Here is a 14,686-nt window from a genome sequence, read left to right as displayed (position 1 = left end):
AAAGCTTGAAATTCCCTGGACAAGGAACTCACTGCTAATTTGTCGCGTTGTAACCCGTCTGAAACTCGGGAGCTGATCCTGGTTGCGATGGTTATTTGTGGAATGTCTAGGGTGTGTGCTCTTGTAGCATCTAAGTCCCTGAATTGTTGTTTTATGGTTTATGGAATGATGTGGGGCCATAGTGGTCAGCGACAACCTGTAAAGTGTGCTGAGGCTTGTGGATCAACGTCTAGGCGTTAATGCCTGTGCGTGGCGCACTATAAATCACTGCGCTTTTTTTTTTTTTTTTTTTTCAGTAGGGCTAGGCAACAAGTTGTATGGCTTGCCACCATTTAGTAGACTTATTATGCTTATGCAGCATTTGTATCAAGATTGTGTAATGCTAATTCTTCATGTATTTGAATTCATTGGTACATGTATGATTGCTTGTGGAAACATTTTGTTCTCTGAATTTCCTTACTGCACAAGATGCCATTTTGTTTGACCTATATTTTTCCTATTCGGTGTACAGTTTGATGGGTTTGTCACTGTGTGTGTAATTGTAATCCCTGTTATTAGTGTTCAATATTAGCTTATTTAATTGCTTTGTTTTTGATGGGGGAGTCAGCCACTCTTTGGAGAGCCATATGGGGATGGGTCTTTGGGGTTGGGGGTGTACAAAATGTACTCTTTGGAGTGAACTAGAAGAGACATTCATTTCTTTCAGAGTGAATTGTCTTTTGTGAGTGTAATTTTTGGTGTTGGAGACTTGCCCCTGATGTGGCTCTTCAGGGTGTGCCGTGTAGTTAAATTGCTCTTTTACATTAGAGATTGTGTGATGATCTGATCATTTTTAATTTGTAGGTTACAGGAAAAGCACTTTGTTGTGGATGTTATATGTTTTATTTAAGGCACTCTAAATCTGCAGACTTTCGGGCCTCAAGAATAGCCTTTCCTGTAATTCCTTCACTCTCTTGTTATTTATGTGTGCTATTATTAACATTATATTTCTATGTACTATGATTGACTGAAAATTAATAAATGAACAAATGAAACAGATTTATACTAGAGCATTGTGTTATGTTTTGGGGTATTTGTTTTTGTTAGATTATTGGAACCAATCTTATTTGGCATCTTTTTACAACTCAAATGATAAAACTAGGGCTGGTTTCATTTTTTCTATGCTCCCTTTGGGTCCCACAATGGTCATAAATCACGCGACAAAACTTAGAAATGGTCACATTTATATTGTAATATACTGGTATATCCATTTTTGTCATACAGTATGTTCTACAGTGCTCAATCCACACTAGCTTTCAGATAAGAACTGCACTCTTGCTCATTGACGCCTTTATGACATACACAGGGCTTTGTATTCTCTTCATGAGCACCACTCTGCGCTGAATGAAGCTTGATGCATAATTGGCTGTTTTACGATTGTAGGATGATTTTTTAATCAGCTAATCAGAACCCCACTTCTGTGTTTACGCTGTGTATGCCGAGCACGGACAAGAGAGTGTTGTTTATCTCTGAAAGCTAGTGTAGTGGTTATGAGTAATTTTTATAGGTTAAATGTCAAACCGGAGGTCAAATGTTAAAAGTGGTCTAATTTCTTCAAACATGGTCTCAAATATATAAGAAATCTCATACAGACTTTTGATTCATAATTATGGTACAATTTTTATTGTCATGCCCCACTGCAAATGTATTGTAGTACTGCAGCAAAACACCAATGGGTATTACACTGCCTTAAGCTATCGTCACTTGGATAGCCCGGTTTCCCTGAACTGAAAATTTGCATATATTACAAAGGTCATGAGACCTCCATCAGCTCTGTTTCATGTAAACATGGTATGAAAGTTGTAATTTATAAACAGCAGTGAAGTGATGAAAAAACAATTGTATGATGGGCGGATGGACCTTTTGGTTACAAAGTATGGATGATTGGTCGGGTGTTCTTGTTTTGTTTGTTTGTTTGTTTGTTTGTTTACCCAGGTTGGTCCGTGAGGGACACATGCTAATCCATGGAAAACAATGGACTGTTCCAAGCTCATACAAATGCACAAGCCTGGATAGCCAGTGTAGGCTAATAAATATGCATGCTGGCCTAGATAGCTTTGATAAACAAAGCAAGAAATGGAAGAAAACAGCTAGAGAAAAGAGAAGGCCACTCCCAAACACAATACATGTAGTACAATTTTACTCTCAGCCCCTACTTTGTGAGAAAGGTTTTGTTTTTACAAATGATACAGCAATCTGTATATGACTTGCAAATCCATTAAACATTTTCGTAATCAGCTTAAACAAAATATGATTTCAGTTTATAACTTTTTTTTCCTTTCCTTTTTTTTTTTTGGGGGGGGGCACAGTCCGTCTTGTCTTATTGGCCTTGCATGTCAAGTCTCATGTGATTTTGTTCTTGTTATTTTTGCAACAAATTTTGTTTTGTGGTTGGTTTATCCAGGCCTCATTTTCCTTCCGGTCAATTGTATTCTTTTGTTTGCTGTTTGTTTAGATGTACAATTTTGTATATGAAAATAAAATGGAAATAAATAAATTTGAATATGAATCACATTTGTTTTTCTTTGCTTTGCTCGTGTTTTTTAATTTTAAAAAAAGCCCAGTAATTTATAGTGCGCTATGCACAGGCACTATACCTAGATGTTCATCAACATTACATGTTCATGTCTAAAAATTGGAATGTGCATCTAAAAAGAAGCACAAGGTTCATGAAGAACTGCATGTCTATTTTTTTAGTAGCTCTAGACAAATTGGTGCTTACTGCTTGCTGACTCGCTCACTTACCTCCCTCACCCACTCTCTTACAATTTGTGTATTCTTGTTTTCCTACAGATCTCAGCAAGTACACAATTAGCACTGAACTAGTTGAGAAGAAATCCTTGCCCACCACATAACAACCCATTTAGTGTTGAGCAAACAGTAGCAATTACAACTAGACCAACTGTCTGAAGACATCCAACATACTTAAGTGACACCAGACCAGCAGAGCATGTTAAACTGACAGAATTGCCATACCAAGGTAGCAGAATTGTTTGATGTGCAAATCATTACACATACAAAGAATTGTTATTTGTAGAACTTTGTAGTGTAAATCGAATTTGAGTGTCCTAAGTCCCCTGTTTGCACTGCTACATACTAATTTGAGGATGATGACAGAAGTCAAACAAGATCAGTATGTACAGCGTGTGGGAAATCAATCCCACTTGTTTCGTCTATCTTCGGGACTTAACCAGTTGAGACAACAGGCAGCCTTCTGTGATATCAACATCATTGTTGGTGATCATAGATTCCCTGCGCATAAAGCAGTTATAAGCTGTACTAGTGACTACTTTCAACGAATGTTCTCATCAGGGTTTCAAGAAAGCACAATGGACAAGGTAAGTGTTCCTGGAACTGAAGAAAGCTTTGCCCAAATCTTGGAATTTCTGTATACAGGATACTTTACTCTCTCCTTACAAACTGTCACAGGCATTCTCCAAATGGCTTGTTACATGGTTGTAACTGAAGCAATGGATTTATGTGCTGAATATCTGAGAGAAGTCAAGGATAAGCTTACAATTGAAGACTGTTTTGAGATATGGTCAATTACAAGCGAACATAGCAATCTGTCAGATATTGCACAATTGTACAGAAGTCACCTTATTCAGAACTTCTCCAAGTGTGTTCAGTCCAAAGTGTTTCTGGAAAATTGTTCAGCAAGTGTCATGCTAGAGATTCTGAGTGATGAAGAAATTGAGACGGACACCATGACAGAAGAACAGATTCTGCAAGTGGCATTGACTTGGCTCAAGTTTGATTGGGAACAGCGCAAAGTTCATGCAGTTAACATCCTGAAGAAGATCCGGCTTGGTCTGGTACCAGTTGGTAGACTCAGGGAGATCCTTGGTGATGAGTTACTAGCCATGCCAGAGTGTAAGGTCATGGTAGAGGAGGTTGTCAAGTTGAGTGTTGCCATGGATACAGCTTCACCGCCATTGGTCAAAAGTCACCCAGAGTGGTTTGCTACTAGAAACACTATTACAGCCAGATTAGATGACTGTGGCTATGATGATTCCAGTTCTGCTCCAATTGTTTCGTTAATATGCCAAACTAAAACTGCATGTTATAAGATCACTAATTTGGGTGATATTCCTAATCAATATCCTTATTCTACAAGGAAAGAAAGTGTGGTGAAACTATTTGTCAGCAATGAGAATCAATTATATGCTGTAATTTATATTGAATATTGTGGGCAGGATTATAGAGATGAAGAAGATCACAACCAATGGCTTTTGAAAAATAACTTTTTTCAGTATGTGTCTGGGAAGAATGAATGGATCTTGCTCCCACCAATCCCTAAAATGTTATGCTGTCCTGGAATGTTGCAAATAAAAGAATATATTTACGTGATAGGTGATGTTGGGTGCCAGACTCCGAGTATCATTCAACGATTCAGTATTCTCAGCAAATCGTGGGAATTGCTTGTAGACGACATACCATTTCAAAGACCGTTTGCTTTTTTACTACCAACAGAACAGATATTAGTCACAGGGGAGCAATGTAGAGCAGGTCCCAATCCTGATGGCAGCCATTATGGATACCAGGCTGTCGTAGTTGCTCTGTATAAACCAGCTACCAATGAATTACTGGATGTCTCTGTTGATACCACATTAGCTAGATATTCGTTCTTTGTGGAGCATGGTAATAACTGCTGCCTGGTTACAAGAGGCCAAATGGAAGTGCCAGACCAAGTGAACAGGGTTACCTGTAACTTTGACAGTGATATGCCTACAATGGTAATTGGAGATGTTGTTAAAGACGGAATATTGGATATAAAAAAGCGCTTTTATCCAGAATATACTTTTGACAAGCGCAAACTTGGGTTGGTGGAAGTGCCTTGTGTGTCAACCCCATTTGAAGAAAAGTGAATCAAAGCTGGAGTAGGTACAGCAGCAATGTACATGTACCCTCCCTATAATTGTATCAGATTGACTACATTGTAACTTGTAAATGTGTGGAAATTGTACAGGGTGTCCCAAAAGTCTCGATACCTTTTTGAACCGTCATATCTTTCGCTATGATTGGCCGAAGGGAAATCAAAATACATATTTGGAAAGAGTACATTCATGCAATTATTTGGATACCACCCAACATGATACATTTTCCTTCATTAATAAGATATACATGACCAATGAACAATTCAACTCAAATGCGACATGTCAATACTGCACAAAAAATATCGTTACGTTGAGAATTATAAAATCGATTTTAAGACTTCGCTCTTCGCCTTCTTTTCTAGTAAAATTTTGAAGAAAAATCTTTTTTTATTCTGTTATGGTATGGTTGATGATGATACAAGGTGTCCCAGAATGATTTATACCGTGTTTGGACAAAATATCAAAAATATATAGTCAACAGTATATCTAATCTTAAAAAATGCAATACAATGCCACACATGTCTCCTACTTATTCTGTGACTTTCATGGAAATAGCTTGATTCGTTTTGGCGTGACATTGCTATTACTGAAAATGGACGAAAACTGCATGTGTAATTTACACTGCAAGGCATCATAACACGTGGATTCTTTAACCATCCTTCAGCCGCACTGTGCAATATATTGGAGAAATCTTACATTCTTTTATAGGAAATATATACACCAACTTTGGCACAGATGTAGAGCTTAAAATGCTAAATAATTCTTGATATGGGATTAAGTGAAACATTTCAATATGACATCAGATATTTAGGTTGATAAACATACTTTTTATGTGATTTCTACCAAAATTTTTACCCAAAAATGTCATTATCACAGAGGATATAACTTCCTCAAGGATCCTCCGCAGTAAATTTTAATCTTCTTCATTACGTATCTGTGGGTTTGCCCATATACTGTGGACATAAATGCATGCTGTGACACTAAGGACGAACCTTCTCTATACATTTATGAAAACTCCATCTCTGCCGGCATTTCAAATGATGAAACTCACACACCGCAATAATTGTCTTCAAAACTGCCGCCAAAGAAATAATAGTTTAAGGTCACTCATGCGTAGCAAATCCTTTATTCCATACAAGGATTGCTTCGTAACATCATAAATAAACGATAGATATCGACTATTTAGTAGAAGTAAGAACATTTTCAAATAACTTTCTGCTGAACGGTTAGTAATTTTACAGATTTTCAAAATAGGTTGCTTTGTCAAAACCTGGAATTCACAATTTTTACGCAATCCTCTCTAACTTCTACTAGAAACGTCCAATTTTTAAAATCTAAAAAATCTGAGAAAGCTAAATATATATAAAACTTAAAATGCAAAACAATATGACCAATAGATATGCCATTTATACCTAAATAATTCCATCTTTCTCGGTATAATTCATTCTGGGACACCCTGTATATTGAAATCATTTCTTCATAAAATTTTCAATCTAACAATGGTTATATACATGTATATTCAAATAGAAGTTTCAACCCTGGCCCTGATCACATGAAGCACCAATGAAGATCAAATGTGAAAATTCATGTTTAGAATATGCCTTGACTTTGGAACACTTGTAAAGGAAAACAACTGGTTGTTTCCTTGGGTTTTAATTACAAAATGAAGAGCGATACTTATATGTTGACCTCCCCATCTTTCATCATCCATCATGCGAATTAATGTCCTTACAGTCCTGGTGCAAGAATCGTGTGAGAGAGCAGCGAATTGAAGAATCCAATATTACACAACTTCAGAAGATAGCTTTTACTGCCTCAATTTCCTAATAAAATCAAAGCATAAGTACATATTTCTGGGTGTTATATATCATCTTGATAGTCTATTTTTATAATACGAGAAATATTTGATATATGCATTTGAATTGAATGGGGAACATTGGTCTAGAAGTTAAGAGGAGGTCGTGGATACTTGGGATCCGAAGATGTGCTGTAAACTTATTGTATAGTTTTGTGTGTAATATGCCCAACTGTTTCACCGTAGATTCTTTAATATGCTAGTGGCTTAAGTCAAATGTGGTGTCAAAACAATTGCCAGAGTTTCCTCTTTTCAACGATACCTTCACTTTTGTTGTCGGGTGCTGTATACTAGAGTTATGTACGTTTAAAATGGTATCGAGACTTTTGGGACACCCTGTAAATGCTGCATGCAACAGATGACATTTGTGTGAATATACTTGTTGCACATGTACCAAGTTATTCTATATGCAGTCAATGTAATATAAAAGCTGTATCCCTTGCTGTTTGTTACAAAGTTTTTTGGATCTGAAAGTACACATGGCACAAAATAATTTGCAATCTAGAAAAGAGAGTAAAGTAGAGAAAAATATTTAGCATTAATTTCACTTCAATTTAAATTCATTTCTATATAGATTTGACAGGATGTATATAATGCAATTTATAGTAAAGCGTGCAATTTTTGCGGTATTAATTTTTGTGTGATCTGATCTGTTTGGAGCAGTCATGCAGTTTATTATACCGGTATTAGCATTTGTGACACAATCTGGTCCATGGGGGCCAAAGAAGGCAAATTTGAAACTGAGATAAAGGTCAAAATATGGAGAAAAAAACAATAAAATACATTAGAAATAGACATCAAAAAACTTCATAACTTTATAACCAAGTATGCTAGACCTTGTGTTTTCAGTAAATGATAGCCTATTGTATATAGAATGTAATAATTACAATAACTCAATTTTCAAAAATGCCTGCTTTGGCCCACATGGACCAGATCGTGTCACATTTACAAACAGTTACACATTAAGGCTTATGAGTAAAAAAAAAAAAAAAAAAAAAAAAAGCAATTGGGAGCTTTTTAATTTGTGAACCTTCTGATATTAAACACAAAAATAAAAACCTCCCACTTTCAGTAGTGGGCAGCAATTTTGCATCCATTGCTTATTTATTTTCTATTATTAGAGATTCTCCTACTGGTACTGTAAATAGCAAGGTACACATGTGCTGTCTACTGTACATACCAATCACCAATGCATACAATTTCCTGTCTACTGTAGAAAGCAAGGCATACATTTACAACTTGCTGTCTACATACTGGTAATTAAATGCCTACTGAAGAGAGCAAGTTTTGAAAAGTACTCAAGTATAGACATCAGTGTATCCAAATAACTGCTTGGCTGAAAGTTGTATGTCTTTCTGTCTACAGTAGACAGCAACTTACATGCCTTGCTAGCTATGGGAGACAGCATATTGTATACTTTGCTATCTTCAATAGACATGTTGTATGGTTTGCTATCTACAAGAGACAGCAAGATATATGCTTGCCATCACAAGTTGCGTGCCTTGATATCTACACTAGACAGCAAATGGATGATTCTTTTATGCCATGAATCATAGGCTTATTTTTATAACATCTGTTTATTCTATTATCAGTGCATTTAATTTAAATTATGCAACATTTTTATCAAGAATCTGTAATGCTATTCTTCGTGTATTTGAATTCAATAGTATAATAATGAGGAAACATTTTGCACAGGCTATAGGACATCTTGTGCAGATGCCCTTAAAAAAAGCGCAGTGATTTATAGTGCGCTACGCACAGGCACAACGCCTAGACGTTGATCCACTAGCCTCAGCACACTTTACAGGTTGTCGCTGACCACTATGGCCCATATCATTCCATAAACCATTTAACAACAATTCAGGGACTTTGCTGCTTCAAGAGCGCACACCCTAGACATTCCACAAATAACCTTCACAACCAGGATCATCTCCCCGAGTTTCGTACGGGTTACAACGGGACAAATTAGCAGGGAGTTCCTTGTCCAGGGGAATTTCAAGCTAACTCAATTTTTCCACGAGAGCGTACTAGGCACCGCCAGGGTTCGAACTCGCAACCTCTCGCACCATAGTCGATTGAGCTATAACTTGACTGCTACAGCCTGCCATGTTTTGCTTTTTGTTCTTTCTGTTGTTTTCTTGTGCAGTGTTGAGTGTTCATGTTCATTCCAGTTGAATCTCTTTGATAAAATTACTGTATTTGGTATACAATATTAGCTTAGAGATGAAATCAAAACTTGACTGGCGGTTCCCTCTGGTTCCGTCCGGTTGCCATTGTTTAGAACAATAGCAACCGGACAGAACGGGCGGTCAACTGCCGGTCGAGTTTTGATTTCACCCCTAATTAGTTTTTTGTTAAGTTTGTATGTTGGGTTTCCTGTGGGCTACACTACACGTTGGGGAGCTATGTGTGGAACAGGTCTTTTGTGGTACGGGTTGTAAACTTTGGAGCGCACTAGAAGAGATATTCCTTTCTTTCAGAGTGAATTGTCTTTTGGGTGTGTGTGTTTTTCACTATGGGGGACTTGTCCCAGATTTTGGCTCTTCAGGATGTTGGTTTGCTCTTTTACATTAAAGAGATTGTGTGATCACTTTTTAATTTGTAGGTTACTGTAAAGTGCTTTATGAATATGCTTTTTTATGTAAGGCACTATAAATTGTTATTATTTTTATTATTCCTTGCTATCTATCTGTAAACAACAACAGGGTTTGCCTTTTATTAATACTTGAGCCAAATCAATGCAGCTTGCAGAATCTGTTCTTCTGTAACGGTATCAATCTCAATTTCTTCGTCACTCAGAATCTCTAGCATGACACTTGCTGGAGAATTTTCCAGAAACACATTGGATTGAAACACTTGGAGATTTTGCTTATGCCCACCAACCCAGCCAGCGCACTGGACACATAGCCAAACAAACATCTGTACACCATATCTGCAGTATATACACCATAAGCCTCACACAACACAGCTTGTTGTGGGGCAAGAATTAGTCACATCATGTTATGTCATGATAAGCAGAGACTTATGGTGCTTGCTCACCCTACCACCCACCCACTCAGTCAATCTCTCAACCCCTCACATGCCTCTTGCAATTTGTTTCTTGTTTTCCTGCAGATCTCAGCAAGTCAATGGTTCACAATTAGCTACTGTATTTGAGAGGAAACCCTTGCCCACCACATAACAACCCATCCAGCGTTGAACAATAAGTAGCAAGAATAAGTCTGAAGACATCAAACAGCCTTTATGTGACACCTAACCTGCAGAACCTGTGAGACGGAGAGAACTGCCATATATAACAGGTAGCAGAATTGTTTGATGTGCAAATCATTACACATACAAAGAATTAGTATTTTGTAGAACTTTGTAGTGTACATGTATATGATTTGAGTGTGCTAAGTCCCATGTTTGTGCTGCTACTAATTTGACTTTTAGAACAAGATGACAGCATTCAAACAAAATCAATGTGTTCAATGTGTGGAAATCAATCCCACTTGTCTCTCTCTCCTCAGGACTTAACCAATTGAGACAGCAGGCCACCTTCTGTGATGTCAACATCATTGTTGGTGATGAAAGATTTCCTGCACATAAAGCAGTGCTAAGCTGTACAAGTGACTACTTCCAAGTAATGTTCTCATCAGGGTTTCAAGAAAGCACAATGGATGAGATAACTGTTCCTGGATCTGAAGAAAGCTTTGCCCAAATCTTGGATTTTGCATATACTGGATACTTGACTCTCTCCTTACTGAACAGTCACAGGCATTCTCCAAATGGCTTGTTACATGGTTGTAACTGAAGCAATGGATTTATGTGCTGAATATCTGAGAGAAGTCAAGGATAAGCTTACAATTGAAGACTGTTTTGAGATATGGGCAATTACAAGCAATAGTAGTCTTACTGACATAGCACTGTTGTACAAAGGTCACCTTGTGCAGAACTTCCCCAAGTGTGTTCAATCCAAAGTGTTTCTGGAAAATTCTTCAGCAAGTGTCATGCTAGAGATTCTGAGTGATGAAGAAATTGAGACAGACACCACAACAGAAGAACAGATTCTGCAAGCAGCATTGATTTGGCTCAAGTTTGATTGGGAGCAGCGCAGAGTTCATGCAGTTAACATCCTGAAGAAGATCCGGCTTGGTCTGGTGCCAGTTGGTAGACTCAGAGAGATCCTTGGTGATGAGTTACTAGGCATACCAGAGTGTAAGGTCATGGTAGAGGAGGTTGTCAAGTTGAGTGTTACCATGGATACAGCTTCACCGCCATTGATCAAAAGTCACCCAGAATGGTTTGCTACTAGAAACACCATTACAGCTGGATTGGTAGATGAATGCACTGATTATAGTACCCGTGCTCCCATAATTGTATTAACATGCAAAACTAAAACTGCATATTATAAGATCACTAAGTTGGCTGATATTCCTAATCGATATCCTTATTCTACAGTGAAAGTACATATGGTTCAACCATTTGTCAGTAATAAGAATCAATTATATGCTGCAATTGATATTTTATATAGGTATGGGCAGGATTGTGAAGATAAAGAAAATCATCACCAATGGCTATTGAAAAATAACTTTTTCCAGTATTTGCCTGAGAAGAATGAATGGATCTTGCTTCCACCAATGCCTGACATATCTAAATATCCTAGAATGTTTCATATAAAAGAATATATATACTTGATTGGTACTGGTTTTATGAAGTCCAAGAGTGTGATTCAACGATTCAGTATTCTTACCAAATCATGGGAATTGCTTGTAGATGACATATTGTTTCGAATTGCGGATGCTATTTTACTATCAACCGGACAGATATTAGTCAAAGGGGAGCAACATAGAGCCGGTCCCAATCCCAGGGGTCCCAATCTTGATGGCCATGTTGGTGGATTCACTGCTGTCATGTTTGCGTTGTATAAACCTGCAACGAATGAATTACTGGATGTGTCTGTTGATATCACATTAGAATATTATTCTCACTTTATGGAGCATGATAATATGTACTACCTCGTTACTGAAAGAGAAGATGAAGACCAAGTAAACCGGGTGATCTGTGACTTTGATAGTGATAAGCCCTCAGTGGTAATTGGAGAGGTCATTGAAGATGATACAATAGATACAGATAATCGCTTTTATCCAGAATTTACTTTTGACAAGCGTAAACTGGGGTTGGTTCAAGGGTTTTATGGGTGTGAATCCCATGAAAAGTGAAGCAAAGCTGGAGTTAGGTACATTGTACAGCAGTCACCTGCAATTTTACATCTATTACTTTCTATATTGTTCTATAGAGATTATAATTTGCATGCATTGCAATCCACATCAGGCAGTAATTCAGACACAGTCTACATTTCAAACTTACTTAGAAGATGGCATTGTATTCATTTCCATCTCATGTAGTCAGCAAATTGTATGACTTGCTATTTGTAGTACAGGTAGCAAGTTCTATACCTTGCTATCTACCATAGACAGCAAGTTGTATCCCATGCGCTCTGCAGTAGACAGCAACTTGCATGCCTTGCTATTTTGTATGCCTTGCTATCTACAGTAGACAGCAGGGGTATGCCTTTTCAGTATGGTACATGTAATTCTAAGAAGTAAGTTGTATGCCTTTCTATCTACAGTATAGACACCGAGGTGTATACCTTGATATCTATAGTCTGGTTGCTCTATGAAAAAGGAATTACTATCAAAACCACTAATCTTTCCAATTAGCCCCTGCTGATATAGCTTTCAACATAGTGTGAAAAGTGTGCCATAATACCATTATTACATAACAATTTTCTATCTTTTGGATTGTCTACTGTGGTTTATCATTGGGGTGGGCTTGTCCAGCTGGGAGTGGATTTGACCAAAGGGGGTAATTACCCCGGTAATTACTAGTAATAGGTCCTAGATTTTGTTCCTTTTTCGTAGAGCAAGAGGACTATACAGTAGGCAGCAAATTGTATACCTTAATTGCTATAAAGTAGGCAGGAATATGTATTAGACTATGGGACATGGGCATTTATCTTTCACTTCCGTAGTCCACTCTTGGGCAGAACATAAAAACATAACAAATCAAGAGTAAATATATGTCTGAATTAATATCCAAAAAGTTCCCACGTTTTACTTTACTCATTTAGGAGTTATTTGGGGTTAAAAATGTGTTTTTCGTGATTTTTTTCCATTTTTTCCCAAAAATGTCAAATATTAAAATAGCTGTAACTTTAAAAATAAATTGAGTAGAAATTTCATTTCTATTGTAGATGTTACATGTCATATGGATTTCCAACACTGGTGTATAAAAATGTCATAGCACAACTCTAAAATATAAAAAAAATGGCAAAAACCATATTTTTTGTGCTATTTTGGCCATTTTGACCTAAAATGTAATTTTGCATGGGAAAAAAAATAAATATATATTTTCTTGATTTAAAAAACATGTCATTATATCAACCTAGTTATTCTGAACAAAAAAGTTAATGATGGTGAATGTCTGTGACCTATAGTTTTTGATCTATGGCCCTTTCAAATTGGACTAAAATAGCATGTTTTTGTCAATTTTTCCAATATTAGGCTGAAAATGGTACTTTTTTGTAATTTTAACCAAATTTTCAGTGTTTGGAAAGTGGGAACTTCACATATATTATGGATATATTATAGTACTTTCATTTTAAGCTAGTTGTAGATCCACTGGTAGCTCGGTTTCCATGGCAGAAGCAATTATATCGTCAATTTTACTACTTTCAATGCAGCAAAATCATTTTAGTCATCATTTTACTGCATTGAAAGTAGATAAAATTGCTGCTACCACGGCAGTGGGCATACTAGTGGATCTTGAAATAGCTTAACATTAAAGTACAATTACATGTTCATATTATTAAGTGAAGTTCCCACTTTCCAAAAACTAAAAAGTTGGTTAAAATGGCCATAATGGACCATTTTTGGCGTAATATTGGAAATATTGAACAAAAACATGCTATTTTAGTCCATATATGAATTTGAAAGGGCCATAGATCAAAAACTATAGGTCACAGACATTCACCATCATTAACTTTTTTGTTCAGAATAACTAGGTTGACATAATGACATATTTTTAAATCAATAAAATTTATATTTATTTTTTTCCCCATGCAAAAATTACATTTTTAGCTCAAAATGGCGAAATAGCACAAAAATATGGTTTTTGCCATTTTTTGCCAAGTTGTGCTGTGACATTTTTATTTCACCAGTGTTAGACATCCATGTAATATGTAACATCTACAATAGAAATGAAATTTCTACTCAATTTATTTTGAAAGTTACAGCTATTTTAATATTTGACATTTTGGGCAAAAATGGAAAAAAGTCACTTAAAACACATTTTTAACCCCAAATAACTCCTAAATTACACAGTAACGTGCAACTTTTGAAAGTGGGAAATGTTATATTATTGATCAGTGATATAATAGCTATATTTTCATGTATAAACCATCCTCTACCCAGAAAGGGAGAACGAAAACTACTTTCTGAAGCACTTAGCAAGCCTTGTCCCATGGTCTATATGTCTTGCTGTCTACAGTAGATAGTATACAATTATATACTGCCATGAGAGGTTCTGGTTAAAACTATGGGCCCGAGGTGAGATCAATAGTAGCCCAAAGGAAAATAGTATTAATTGATCTCAACGAGGGACCATAGTTTTAACCAGAACTTCGAATAAAGGCAGTATATATTTGTTTTATATACTTCATTAATATATTCTTTGTTTATTGATTGGTTAAAAGAAAATTATTTGACGTTTGGACTCTGCAGCTTCTATCCTGATTGAACAGCACAACCAATTTAAGCACATCCTATACTTTGCCCTTCAAAAAAATCGAATAGGCTAAAATCGGGCTAACCATTTACAGCATCGCGAAATCACGCTATGGCAGTTTCGCGCGCGTGAACCACTCCGTCGCATC

The 14,686-nt window shown here is 36.6% G+C and overlaps 1 protein-coding gene across 5 annotated transcripts in view; it reads left to right on the top strand.

Moving 5' to 3' along the window:
• LOC140142780 (uncharacterized) overlaps window positions 1-10,235 on the top strand; it is a 78,854-nt gene extending 68,619 nt beyond the window's left edge. Inside the window, exons 5-6 of one of the 5 annotated variants that reach the window (XR_011857582.1) lie at window positions 2,833-3,019; window positions 9,886-10,235. The gene's annotated coding sequence lies outside the window, so the exon portion shown is untranslated. Of the gene's footprint in view, window positions 1-2,832; window positions 3,378-9,885 lie in introns of all 5 variants that reach the window. The other 4 variants (XR_011857579.1, XR_011857581.1, XR_011857580.1 and 1 more) reach the window with 4 other exon arrangements.
• Window positions 10,236-14,686: the final 4,451 nt, after the last annotated feature.

The sequence above is a fragment of the Amphiura filiformis genome, chromosome 20 (genome assembly GCF_039555335.1).
Source record: "Amphiura filiformis chromosome 20, Afil_fr2py, whole genome shotgun sequence".
Classification (NCBI taxonomy): domain Eukaryota; kingdom Metazoa; phylum Echinodermata; class Ophiuroidea; order Amphilepidida; family Amphiuridae; genus Amphiura; species Amphiura filiformis.
This window is presented reverse-complemented; position numbering and strand designations above follow the sequence as displayed.